Source organism: Pygocentrus nattereri, chromosome 28 (assembly GCF_015220715.1).
Source record: "Pygocentrus nattereri isolate fPygNat1 chromosome 28, fPygNat1.pri, whole genome shotgun sequence".
Lineage (NCBI taxonomy): Eukaryota > Metazoa > Chordata > Actinopteri > Characiformes > Serrasalmidae > Pygocentrus > Pygocentrus nattereri.
The window spans coordinates 1,120,288-1,134,943 of NC_051238.1; the positions used below are offsets into that span (position 1 = coordinate 1,120,288).

At 39.3% G+C, this 14,656-nt stretch overlaps 1 protein-coding gene across 1 annotated transcript in view; it reads right to left on the minus strand.

Moving 5' to 3' along the window:
• Positions 1-4,478, minus strand: part of si:ch73-61d6.3 (occludin) — a 61,026-nt gene extending 56,548 nt beyond the window's left edge. Inside the window, exon 1 of the mRNA XM_037535865.1 lies at positions 4,234-4,478. The gene's annotated coding sequence lies outside the window, so the exon portion shown is untranslated. The remainder of the gene's footprint in view (positions 1-4,233) is intronic.
• Between the last annotated feature and the right edge of the window lie 10,178 nt (positions 4,479-14,656).

A 14,656-nucleotide genomic window follows, 5' to 3' on the forward strand; every position in this document is an offset into this window, starting at 1 on the left:
GAATAATAAGCCTGTAGTGTAAAGGATTAAACTGTTTGTGGCTATTTTTAAATTCGGTGTATGACTGTAATGGTTTAGTGACCCGTGTTGTGCCCATTACACGCTGCTGGACTCCGGCTGGCCGGTGAAGGAATGCAGACTGAGCTATTGGCTCTTCTAGTGTACCTACAACCCCCCTCATCAGTGCCCACCCCCTACTCATCCCCCACCCCACTCCCTGTGGGGCAAAAAGTCAAGGCTGCACTTTGCCTGAGTGTGGTTACCATGGTAACCAGAGTGGGGGGGAGAGGAACAATGAGTGAGTGTAAGAGAGAAAGAGAGTAAGAGAGAGAGAGAGAGAAACAATGTGTCTGCGTGAGTTTACACTGCAAGACTGAGAGTTTGTGTGTAAGAAAGAAGAGAGAGTAAGAGAAAAACAAGAGAGAGAGAAAAACAATGTAAATAAGAGTAAGAAAGAGAGAAAACAAAAAACAGAGAAACAGGTAAGAGAGGCTGATACAGAGAGAGAGAGAGAGAGAGAGAGAGAGAAGACAGACAGAGAGAGAGAGAAAACAGAGAGACAGAGAGAGATAAAAAGAGAGATAAAGACAGACAGATAGAGAGAGAGAGATAAAGACAGATAGAGAGAGAGAGATAAAGACAGAGAGAGAGAGAGAGAGAGAGAGAGAGAGAGAGAGAGAGAGAGAGAGAGAGATGGATAAAACAAGAGTTCCTCTGTTTCTGCTCTCTAAAGTGTGTGTGTGTAGTTCGACATGAGGATCAGGTTAAAGTGTGTGTAAGTTAGTGTGTGTGTGTGTGTGTGTGTGTGTGTGTGTGTGTGTGTGTGTGTGTGTGTGTGTGTACAATCAGCTCCTATTTACCTACAAAATTGTCACACACACACTGAACTTCATACATTTTAAAATCTGTTGCAGTAATAAAACCACAAGAAATTCTGAACAACACTGTAAAACACTACAGTACTGAACATCACTGTCAACACTACAGTACTGAACAACACTGTCAACACTACAGTACTGAACAACACTGTAAAACACTACAGTACTGAACATCACTGTCAACACTACAGTACTGAACAACACTGTCAACACTACAGTACTGAACAACACTGTGAAACACTACAGTACTGAACATCACTGTGAAACACTACAGTACTGAACAACACTGTGAAACACTACAGTACTGAACAACACTGTGAAACACAACAGTACTGAACAACACTGTCAACACTACAGTACTGAACAACACTGTCAACACTACAGTACTGAACAACACTGTCAACACTACAGTACTGAACAACACTGTGAAACACTACAGTACTGAACATCACTGTGAAACACTACAGTACTGAACAACACTGTCAACACTACAGTACTGAACAACACTGTGAAACACTACAGTACTGAACAACACTGTCAACACTACAGTACTGAACAACACTGTCAACACTACAGTACTGAACAACACTGTCAACACTACAGTACTGAACAACACTGTGAAACACTACAGTACTGAACATCACTGTGAAACACTACAGTACTGAACAACACTGTCAACACTACAGTACTGAACAACACTGTGAAACACTACAGTACTGAACAACACTGTCAACACTACAGTACTGAACAACACTGTCAACACTACAGTACTGAACAACACTGTGAAACACTACAGTACTGAACATCACTGTGAAACACTACAGTACTGAACAACACTGTCAACACTACAGTACTGAACAACACTGTCAACACTACAGTACTGAACAACACTGTGAAACACTACAGTACTGAACATCACTGTGAAACACTACAGTACTGAACAACACTGTCAACACTACAGTACTGAACAACACTGTGAAACACTACAGTACTGAACAACACTGTGAAACACTACAGTACTGAACAACACTGTCAACACTACAGTACTGAACAACACTGTGAAACACTACAGTACTGAACAACACTGTGAAACACTACAGTACTGAACAACACTGTCAACACTACAGTACTAAACAACACTGTGAAACACTACAGTACTGAACAACACTGTCAACACTACAGTACTGAACAACACTGTGAAACACTACAGTACTGAACAACACTGTCAACACTACAGTACTGAACAACACTGTCAACACTACAGTACTGAACAACACTGGAAAACACTACAGTACTGAACAACATTGTAAAACACTACAGTCCTGAACATCACTGTAAATACTGTAGTACTGAGCATCACTGTAAAACACTATAGTACTGAACAATACTGTAAACACTATAAAACACTACAGTACTGAACAACACTGTAAAAACTATAGTACTGAACAACACTGTAAAAACTACAGTACCGAACCACACTGTAAAAACTGTCATTCTGAAAAACACTGTAAAACACTGTATAATACAGTGAGCAACCCTGAAACTGTGCATTATTTTAGTGTTTTACAGTGTTGTTCAGTACTGCAGTGTTTTATAGTACTGGCCCACACTGTAAAACACTGTACATTACTGAACAACACTGTAAACACTATAGCATCACTGTAAAACACTATAATATATAGTAACAGCATATACTAATAGTATATACTACATACTAATAGTAACAGTACTGAACAACATTATAAACACTAATATACTGAACAAAACTGTAAACACTACAGTACTGAACAACACTGTAAAAACTGTACAATACTGAACAAGACTGTAATCACTACAGTACTGAACAACATTGTAAAACATTACAGTACCGAACAACACTGTAAAACACTGTACAATACAGTGAGCAACACTGAACCTGCATTATTTTAGTGTTTTATAGTGTTGTTCAGTACTGCAGTGTTTTACAGTACTGGCCAACACTGTAAAACACTGTACAATACTGAACAACACTGTAAAGCACTACAGTACTGAACAACACTGTAAAACACTGTACATTACTGAACAACATTGTAAACACTATAGCATGACTGTAAAACACTATAATATATAGTAACTATATACTAACTGCATATACTAATAGTATATACTACATACTAATAGTAACAGTACTGAACAACATTATAAACACTAATATACTGAACAAAACTGTAAACACTACAGTACTGAACAACACTGTAAAACACTGTATAATACAGTGAGCAACACTGAACCTGCATTATTTTAGTGTTTTATAGTGTTGTTCAGTACTGCGAGCAACACTGAACCTGCATTATTTTAGTGTTTTATAGTGTTGTTCAGTACTGCAGTGTTTTACAGTACTGGACAACACCATAAAACACTGTATAATGTACTGAGCAACACTGAAATACAGTACATGTATGTAATGCAGTACAGAAAAAAGTTTTGTCCAACAATGAAAAATACCAGGAACAAAAGAGAAAAGCTGTAAATACTGAAAATACTGTATTAGTTATCAGTGATATCTTAATATCTGTGATATTTAATGACTAATGAGTTTAATTATATCCTGAGTTTAATTATATCCACTATATTTGCTTCAGTGTCTTCTGCTATATTGACAGTTTGAGTTGTTTCAGCTGTAAAGTTCAGTGTAAATAAAGTTATAAGTATAATCCAGTTAAACAAACGAAAGTGAAAAAAAACTAAAATAAAGCATTTTAATAAGGATATTGGAGGAGGAAACAGAGGAGTGTGAATCACTTTTTTACAGCGTACAGGTCCATGACCGACTTACCAGCCTGGAGATTCACCTCAGAAGAGCCACTGAGGTCAAAATGCACAACAAATGTGGGAGTTTCAACAAATCAGAACCAAACGTAAGACCAGATCCACAGATTTCAGCTTTATAACCTCTAACATCTCTAAAAACAGCCGTGCTCATGGACATACGTCCAGTCTGTTTTTGCTATTTTTAAAAAGGTTTCAGGTGAAATCAGCAGTAAATTCAGGCTGAATCCCACCTCCATACACGACTTCGCTTATCTCCTACAATATGTTTAATATTTAATCTAATTAATTATCACACCAGCTGTAAAACTACAGGCCTGAGCAACAAACTCCCATCACCAGAACAAAACACAGACAAACCAGCTCCTTAAAAACACCTGCTACTCTAAAAAGACCTTCTAAATCATCTCTCAGCTAATATCTCATTTATTTTCCCTAAAAATTAGAGACGTCTTCAGAGAACCTGTTAAAACTGTACATAACACGTGGTTATATGAAATAAAAGAGTGCACTCATGTGCCCAATTTCAGTCCAACTGAAGGCTTACCTGGATCAGACTGGCCTCAGCTCCTCCACACAAACACGCAGAGTTGCTGCTCCTCCAACAGGTGTCAGAACCCACTCAGGTGATCAAACTCAGAGATCTTCTCTCTTCTTTCCTCCTTTAGCTCTTTCAGCACTGACCGTGAATGAAGAGTCTGGGATCAGTTTCCGTCTCAGTTTCTGCTCATAAACACCCAAAACCCCCAAACACGACTCACATTCACTCCGAGGCTTTTCTCCGGCCGCTGCGGGCTCAGTCCGCTCCTATTGGACATTTCCCAAAGGGGGCGGGGCGTACGTGCAATGCAGAGACAAGAGCCACCAGCAGTAGGCGCCAAAACAGCCATTAGCAGTTTTAGCGCTTTGACGTAAAGAATCTGGTTTAAGTTCTTTATTTATGAAAGTCAGTCATATGAGTTAAATAGTCACTGGGAATAATAGAGTGTATAAAAGTGTGTGATGTATTTTTTTGTGTTTTTAATGTTGTTTGTTCTCGATAAAGTCAGAAACGCTTTCCAGACACGATTTTCCGGTCAACGCCGCCCTCTGGTGGACGCTGCTGGGTGTTACAAGGAGGAAGGCGATGCAACAGGTGAACACAGGAGGGTAAAACGCCACACAGAGCGCGCACACACTTACTAAACACGCCCACGCTGTAATGTATGGGCCAGTTTTGGATGTGCAAAATAATTGTGACACAAAAAATCAAAAAACACTATAGACACTTCTTCTTCTTCTTCTTTCGGCTGCTCCCTTTAGGGGTCGCCACAGCGGATCATCTGCCTCCATCTTGCCCTATCCACTGCCTCCTCTACTTTCACACCAACCATCTCCATGTCCACCTTCACTACATCCATAAACCTTCTCTGAGGTCTACCTCTTCTCCTTCTACCCAGCAGCTCCATCTCCAACATTCTTTGCCCAATATATCCACTATTCTTCCTCAACACATGTCCAAACCATCTCAACCTGGCCTCTCTGGCTTTATCTCCAAACTGCTCCACCTTCACTGTCCCTCTGATCTGCTCATCTTGTCCATCCTTGTCACTCCCAACGAAAATCTCAGCATCTTCATCTCCGCCACCTCCAGCTCAGCCTCCTGTCTTTTAGACAGAGCCACAGTCTCCAAACCGTACATCATAGCAGGACGCACTACTGTCTTGTAGACCTTCCCTTTCACTCTTGCTGCTATCCTTCTGTCACACATCAGCCCTGACATCCGTTTCCACCCACTCCATCCTGCCTGCACCCTCTTCTTCACCTCTTTTCTACACTGTCCATTGCTCTGGATGGTTGACCCAAGATATTTGAAGTCATCCACCTTTACGACCTCTACTCCTTGCATCTTCACCTTTCCACCTGCCTCCCTCTCATTCACACACATGTATTCCGTCTTGTCTCTACTGACCTTTATTCCTCTCCTCTCCAGTGCAAACCTCCACCTCTCCAGATTCTCTTCCACCTGCTCTCTACTCTCACCTCAGATTACAATGTCATCTGCAAACATCATGGTCCATGGAGCCTCCTGCCTGACCTCATCTGTCAACCTGTCCATCAGCATTGCAAACAAGAAGGGGCTCAAAGCTGATCCCTGATGTAACCCGACCTTCACCTTGAAACCATTTGTCACTCCAACTGCACACCTCACCACTGTCTCACTATCCTCATACATGTCCTGCACCACCCTAACATACTTTTCAGCTACACCTGACTTCCTCATACAGTACCACAGTTCCTGTCTTGGCACCCTATCATCTGCCTTCTCTAGATCCACAAAGACACAATGTAGCTCCTTCTGACCTTCTCTGTACTTCTCTACCAACACTCTCAATGTAAAAATTGCATCTGTGGTGCTCTTTCTGGGCATGAAACCAAACTGCTGCTCACTGATCTGAACCTCTCGCTTTAAGCCTTGCTTCAACAACTCTTTCCCATACCTTCATGGTGTGGCTCATCAACTTTATACCTCTGTAGTTACTGCAGCTCTGCACATCACCCTTGTTCTTAAAATGGGGACCAGTCCACTGCTTCTCCACTCATCAGGCGTCCTCTCACTCTCCAGGATTCTGTTAAACAACCTGGTTAAAAAGTCCACTGCCTTCTCTCCTAAACATCTCCATACCTCCACAGGTATGTCATCTGGACCAACTGCCTTTCCATTCTTCATCCTTTTTAAAGCTGCCCTCACTTCCACCTTACTAATTCTCTGCACTTCCTGATCCACTATCTCTCCCCCCGTTGTCCTCCTCTCTCTCTCGTTTTCCTCATTCATTAGTTCTTCAAAGTACTCCTTCCATCTACTCAACACTCTCTGTTTACTCATGAGAACATTTCCCTATAAACACTATAGACACTATAAACACTATAGACACTGTAAACATTATAAACACTATAGACACTGTAAACACTATAAACACTATAAACACTATAGACACTATAAACACTATAAACACTATAGACACTGTAAACACTATAAACACTATAGACACTATAGACACTATAAACACTATAAACACTATAGACACTGTAAACACCATAGACACTATAGACACTGTAGACACTGTAAACATTATAAACACTATAGACACCATAAACACTACAAACAATATAAATGATACAAATGCAATAAACTCCATAAACACCATAAACACTACAAACAATATAAACGATACAAATGCAATAAACTCCATAAACACTATAAACACTACAAACACTATAAACACTATACACGCTATAAACACTATAAATACTACAAACAATATAAATGATACAAACACTATAAACACCATAAACACCATAAACACTACAAACACTATAAACACTATAGACATTATAAACACTATAAATGATACAAATGCTATAAATACCATAAGCAATATGAACACTATAAACACTCAGCAGCTCAGAAACTGATTCTGAAAGTGAGTAAAGACGCCAGGTGTGTAGATGAAGCACAAAGGTCAGTTTAAAGACCCACCTGTTCAAATACCACTACAAGTGCCTGTGATTTGCTGCTGGTGTTTTGGTGTATTTTGAATAAAGAATGGTCAGTTTGGGTCAGAGCAAAATATTAGTTCAACTTGTTTTATTAAAGTTGAGTTCTCTACAAATTGCCCCAATACACCACAGTTCTGCGTTCTGGATTAGACTAAAGCCTCTAGACTAAATCTGCTCCTGTAATGTTCTGAGATTATTTTTCATCTCTCTTTATTAAACTGCCTCCAGGAAACTGTAATTTATCTGAATGATTTCTCTTTTTCTCCTCACTTTCCACCCGCCTAACTGCAGAGTACCAGAGGCCTCTCAGTGGGTTGGGATTTATTTTCACTTCTAACCTCTTAAATCTTTGAAAGGCTGTGAGAAAAGCACTTTTTAATGAGGTCACATTCAGCATGACCAGCTTTTCAGACTCTGGTGCATAAAAGTGGGGGAAGAGCGCCGTCTGGTGGACACGGCTGAGTATTACTAGCAGGAAACACTGTAGGTGTAAACAGAGTATTTAACACCTGCTGCATCACACAGAACACAGACATTCTGATCCATATTAATGCCTAATTAGGAACTCTAATATGCACATTTATATACTTACATTTACACGCTTTGAACTTCAGTTATACTGCACGGCACATGCTATTAGCACAGACAGACAAAGATGGTCCTTCAAGGGTTCGCTAGTAAAAACAATGGTTTTATATAGAACCATCAGCACTCAAAGAACCTTAAATTGAACATTAAACATTAGAATATTAAATGGTTCTCTGAATGGTCAAATGGGTCTTCAGATTGATGGAGAATGCGTTGTATATGGTTCTACTTAGCACCAAAAAGGTACTATTGTACACAAGCTTGACATTGTAACCACAGCAGAACCCTTTTGGTCCTACATTGAACCCTTTTATGCAGGAAACTAATCATGCAGAGTTCTTTGAGTATTTATGGTTCTATACAGAACCATTGTCTTTACTAAAGAACCCTACTTCGCCAGTGTAGGCTACTTACAGAATAATACAGAAACTAGACAAATTCAAATTTATTGTGTTATTAATTTAATTACTTATTTTAAATATTCATCACACTGTAAAATAAAGGTAAAATAAAACGTAGTCACACAATCATAATGTCCTAAATAAGGTGGTAAGTATTAGGACTTCAATTCTTCTATAACTAAAGAACTTATACATTACTTTCATTCTGCATGCTGAATGGTTCCTAGTAGTTACTGAATAATTCATAGTAGATACTGAATTATTCATAGTACATACTGAATTATTCATAGTGGATACTGAATAAATCATAGCAGATACTGAATAATTCATAACAGCTGTTTAATAATTCATAATAGATACTAAATAATTCAAAACAAATGCTGAATAACTCCTAAAAGATGTGGAATAACATCAAATTCTGTCTCTGGTGGTTTTAACTAACTAGAGCTGCAGCTCTGCTCTGCCTCAGGGTGAAGCATAATTTAGTTTTATTGTTTTAATTTTTAAACATACAGTTATGTAAAAGGATCTTTTAAAATGAATTATCATCATCATCATCATCATCATCATTTTGGTCACCGCTAAGGGTCGCGGTAAAATGAATTATGAAATTTAAAAAAGTTCAGATGCTGTATTACAGAAAAATCTTACCTCTGACATCTGATCTGTTTGGTCTCCATGATGACTTTAGTAGCGACTGAATATAGTTCCTCCCTCCATGATCTCATCATTAACTCCAGATCAGAAAACAGCATCATACAAACATCCTAACAAGACTAAACCTCCTAAATCCTGTCCCAACTTTAGGATGAAGCCCAACAGGGTCCTAACGTCTGTTTAAGGTCCGTTTCTATGGTTTTTAGGCGGCTGAGTCAGACACCGTAGTTCACTACCAGCATAATGAGCTCCATTTGTTTCTACTGTAAAACGCGGCTTTCACTGGGAGACGTTTTTCTCTTCTAACTCTGTGTTTTAAACATCTCAGACGCTGCCGACTCAAACTCCACCGCCCCTCTGATCACCTTCCTGTGTTAATGTTCATGATGAAATATTACAGTGATGCTGGTGAATAACGAGGAGACGGAGCTGAACGTGTGTCTGTTTATTAGGAGGAGTAACGTTAGCGTGCTTGGCTAAAGCATTTGGGAAATGGAGACTGAAACTGGGGAGAAATTAAACACATCAAAACTAAATTATTGCTATTTACTCTCCATTTATACTTAAGATTCATCCCTACATGGAGTGGTTTGCTGCTAAACAACACCCAAAGCCAAACTGACTGGATTCCCTGGAATTATTTTGAGCAGAACATTGATGAACAGGACTTTGAAAGACTGATGACAAAGGTTTTTAAATTTGTTGTAGAAGCTCCTGCAGGGTTTTGGTTTGATGCAGTATAGGAAACAAGAAGTATGACATCAGCATAATCACTATAAAACATCCTGCTGTCCACTATAAAGGACATTACATAAATACTGTGAATAATAATAAAAGTGTACTGTTTTTAAATCTTAGTGACTTATTTTACCTTAAAATGACAGAAATTCCCAAACTGCGCAGGATGTTAAAGAAATGTATCGCTGCTGTCGAAACAAAATGTCGTATCTCAATTTTTGTCATTTTTCAGTTTTTGACATAATTTGAAAGTAACCATGGTCATATATATTCTGTGTGAATTCCATGATGAATGGACCAACAGAAATGACTTAAAATTATTTAGGAAAAAATCTGGTCTCATTGACTTACATTAAAAATAAAATATGTTTTTACCTTCACCTGTAAAGTTACAATTTTGGAGATACAATGTTTTGATCTGACAACAGCTCTATACTAATTAGTGTTGAGAGAATGAGACTACTTATAAAACAGCCCAAACCCCAAGCCAGGAGTGCTCAATCCTGGTCCTGGACATCTACCACCTTAGAGACGCTTCAGATGCCCTGAAGGCCTTCATTACCTGAATCATTTGGCTTAGATGGAGCCCAACTGTGCAATGGGTAGATCTCCAGGACCAGGACTGGGTCTAGTAGCAGGTCCCATCATAGCTAATCCACCAGCACAACTTCGTAATTTTTAGTAGAGCAAATTAAGCAGCAACAGAGGTTACACCACCTCCACATGATGTATAGGTTCTGATAGAGCTGGGCGATACAGCAAACATGTAGTATTGTGATATTGTGACAAATTTTCATGACACATGACATTTTTTCAGACATCTTATCAGCTGGAGAAGAGAAAAAAGAGCCAGTAGAGCTACAATAAAAATACTATCAAAAACTGAGCACAGTGGTTTTTATTCAGTATTTGTCACTAAATGCAGTTAAACTGACTAGGTTTGTTCTTTATGATGAAACATGCAGCTGGTCTGATGATACTGAAGATATACACAATATGATCAGAAAAGCAGTTTGTATTAAGGCATAATTTATTACGATTCCGATATATTATGATATCGCCCAGCCGTAGGTTCTAAGTCTTTTTCCTTTATTTATTTGTATCACATTGACTGAGTTGTTTATTTATTTGATTACTGCCCTGTAAGACTTGCAGGGAAACGCTGCTGTCAAACTGAGACTTTTTGGGCCACAGTGCTGTGGAGATCAGTGTTAATCCCTCATCTGACGCTCTGAATTGAGTTCATGAAGATCTTGATAATCAGCTGATGAGGTGAATCAGGTGTGTTTAATGAGGAGTCCGCAGAGTTTTGGCCTGCAAGGACTGGAGTCTGACACAAGCGCTCTATAGTTTTAGTGTTAGAGCATTAGGTGTCACAACTCCCTTTGGCCCTGAACTTTCTTTGGACTCAATCTCCCAGAATCCCCTGGGACATCACATGACACCAGCCTCACTTTCACACTCCAACCAGTGCTCCAGTTCCCCAGAGTACTGATCAGTTACACCTGTTCTTCTCTGATTAGTGTAGCTTAAAGCCCGGGCTTGTAGATAGTCTCATTGTGAGGTATTGCTTCTTTCCACAAAGCCACTGACCGTTTATTCCTGAGCTGACCTGTTTTGTCTGTTTGTTGACCTGATCCCTTTTGCACTGTTCACCTGGTTATGTTTGTGTTTTTGTGTATATTGTCTTTTCTGGATTTGACCATTGCCTGTGACCCGACTGAGACTGTGGGTCCTGTTTTGACCAGTAAAGCCTCTCGTTCACCTTTTACCCGCGAGCATCTGCGTCATTCTGCCACGTTACGTTAGGCCTCAAACAGCACCAACAACCTGAATTTTGTTCTCAAAACAACTCTCGTCAAAACTCAACAGGCCTCTCAAAAGGTCTGAACGTTTTAACGCTCGTGATTAAACCTGAATGATTCATCAACCCGTTAACGTTCACATTCAGCTCCTCATCGCTGTTCGGTGCGTTTACAGCGAGACTTTCAGACGAGCTGCTCCAAGTCGCGCACAAACAAACACGCAACTTTGTTTTTTAGATAAAATATTGAAGAGCTGTCGCTGAGGGACGCTGGATGGAGTGGAATGGGGGTCCTGACGGGGGGGATGGAGGAAGTGGCCATTTTAATAATGAATGAAAGTGGAGTTAAAACGACAAACCATCACTGGCCCACTGTTTTACTGCGGGGGTTACTCTGGGTTTCCTTGTGAAGTAAATAAAAGGGCAAGAGTATGAACAAAATTTGAGATGCTTTCCAATGTTTATATATATTTGGTCCAGTTCCACCAGTTATATAGCTCTGAGACACTGCTACCAAACTGGGTGGGTGAAGGTTAACGTTCTTCCACCGAGAAGCTCCAGTCTTTAAAAAAAGAAGTGTCACAATGGGTTCTTTGAGCGATGTCATAGAGGAACTTCTTTGCTTCCTGAAAGAACCACATCTGATGATTTTTTTTGGTTCAAAAGACATTGACATAATGTAATCTTTACCAGTTTAATGGCTCTTTCCTGTTTAAAGGATATTCACCTGCAGAAATGTCTTTATGAAACATGGTTCTCCAAAGAACCATTCATGAAAAAGTGCTTCTTCTATGGCATCATAGAAAGAACAGTTTTATATATTTTCTGACATTTTAATCTTCACATTTATATACCAGTAAAATAGTCTGCTGTCATATTTGTATCTATTGTGCTCATATTGTTGCAAAATGACCATTTTACAAAGATTCTAGCTTTGATTTTTAATTGATCTAAATTTTCTCCAAGGTGAAATAAATGTAGATATATATATTTTTTAAATCTACAGATTTTCACTTTAAAAAGTACCTGAAAAAGCTTGTAGTGTTCTGCAAGTCTTAAGCACATTCGAGAACCTGCAACAGAGTGACATAAAGAGGAAAAATAAAGAAAAACACAAGCGCCTCAACTGTGAAACATGGTGGAGATAGTGACCAGTTATCATATATGGCTAGACCTCTTTTACAAGTTTTTACTGATGATGTGACTGGATCACTGGTTTTTAATGATGATGTGACTGGATCACTGGTTTTTAATGATGATGGAACTGGATCACTGGTTTTTAATGATGATGGAACTGGATCACAGGTTTTTAATGATGATGGAACTGGATCACTGGTCTTTACTGATGATGGACCTGGATCACTGGTCTTTACTGATGATGTGACTGGATCACTGGCCTTTACTGATGATGTGACTGGATCACTGGTCTTTACTGATGATGTGACTGGATCACTGGTCTTTACTGATGATGGAACTGGATCACTGGTTTTCAATGATGATGGAACTGGATCACAGGTTTTTACTGATAATGGAACTGGATCACTGGTCTTTACTGATGATGGAACTGGATCACTGGTCTTTACTGATGATGGAATTGGATGACTGGTCTTTACTGATGATGGAATTGGATGACTGGTCTTTACTGATGATGGAACTGGATCACTGGTCTTTACTGATGATGTGACTGGATCACTGGTCTTTACTGATGATGGAACTGGATCACTGGTCTTTACTGATAATGGAACTGGATGACTGGTCTTTACTGATGATGGAACTGGATGACTGGTCTTTACTGATGATGGAACTGGATCACTGGTCTTTACTGATAATGGAACTGGATGGCTGGTCTTTACTGATGATGGAACTGGATGACTGGTCTTTACTGATGATGGAACTGGATCACTGGTCTTTACTGATGATGGAACTGGATCACTGGTCTTTACTGATGATGTGACTGGATCACTGGTCTTTACTGATGATGGAACTGGATCACTGGTCTTTACTGATAATGGAACTGGATGACTGGTCTTTACTGATGATGGAACTGGATGACTGGTCTTTACTGATGATGGAACTGGATCACTGGTCTTTACTGATAATGGAACTGGATGGCTGGTCTTTACTGATGATGGAACTGGATGACTGGTCTTTACTGATGATGGAACTGGATCACTGGTCTTTACTGATAATGGAACTAGATGACTGGTCTTTACTGATGATGTGACTGGATCACAGGTCTTTACTGATGATGAAACTGGATCACTGGTCTTTACTGATAATGGAACTGGATGACTGGTCTTTACTGATGATGGAACTGGATGACTGGTCTTTACTGATGATGAAACTGGATGACTGGTCTTTACTGATGATGGAACTGGATGACTGGTCTTTACTGATAATGGAACTGGATGACTGGTCTTTACTGATAATGGAACTGGATGACTGGTCTTTACTGATGATGGAACTGGATCACTGGTCTTTACTGATGATTGAACTGGATGACTGGTCTTTACTGATAATGGAACTGGATGACTGGTCTTTCCTGATGATGAAACTGGATGACTGGTCTTTACTGATAATGGAACTGGATGACTGGTCTTTACTGATGATGAAACTGGATCACTGGTCTTTACTGATGATGGAACTGGATGACTGATCTTTACTGATAATGGAACTGGATGACTGGTCTTTACTGATGATGGAACTGGATGACTGGTCTTTACTGATAATGGAACTGGATGACTGGTCTTTACTGATAATGGAACTGGATGACTGGTCTTTACTGATGATGGAACTGGATGACTGGTCTTTACTGATGATGGAACTGGATCACTGGTCTTTACTAATGATGAAACACAATCACTGGTCTTTACTGATGATGGAACTGGATGACTGGTCTTTACTGATAATGGAACTGGATGACTGGTCTTTACTGATAATGGAACTGGATGACTGGTCTTTACTGATGATGGAACTGGATCACTGGTCTTTACTGATGATGGAACTTGATCATTGGTCTTTACTAATGATGAAACACAATCACTGGTCTTTATTGATTATGGAACTGGATCTCTGGTCTTAACTGGTAATAGGACTGAATCAGTGATCTTTATTGATGATGGACCTGCATTACCAAATATAATATGTAAATAATATATAAATATCTCAAATATCAGCTGACAAAGCTTTACATTACCAAGAAACTGAATATTCTTTACTGTTAAAACAAATTTCCAACATGA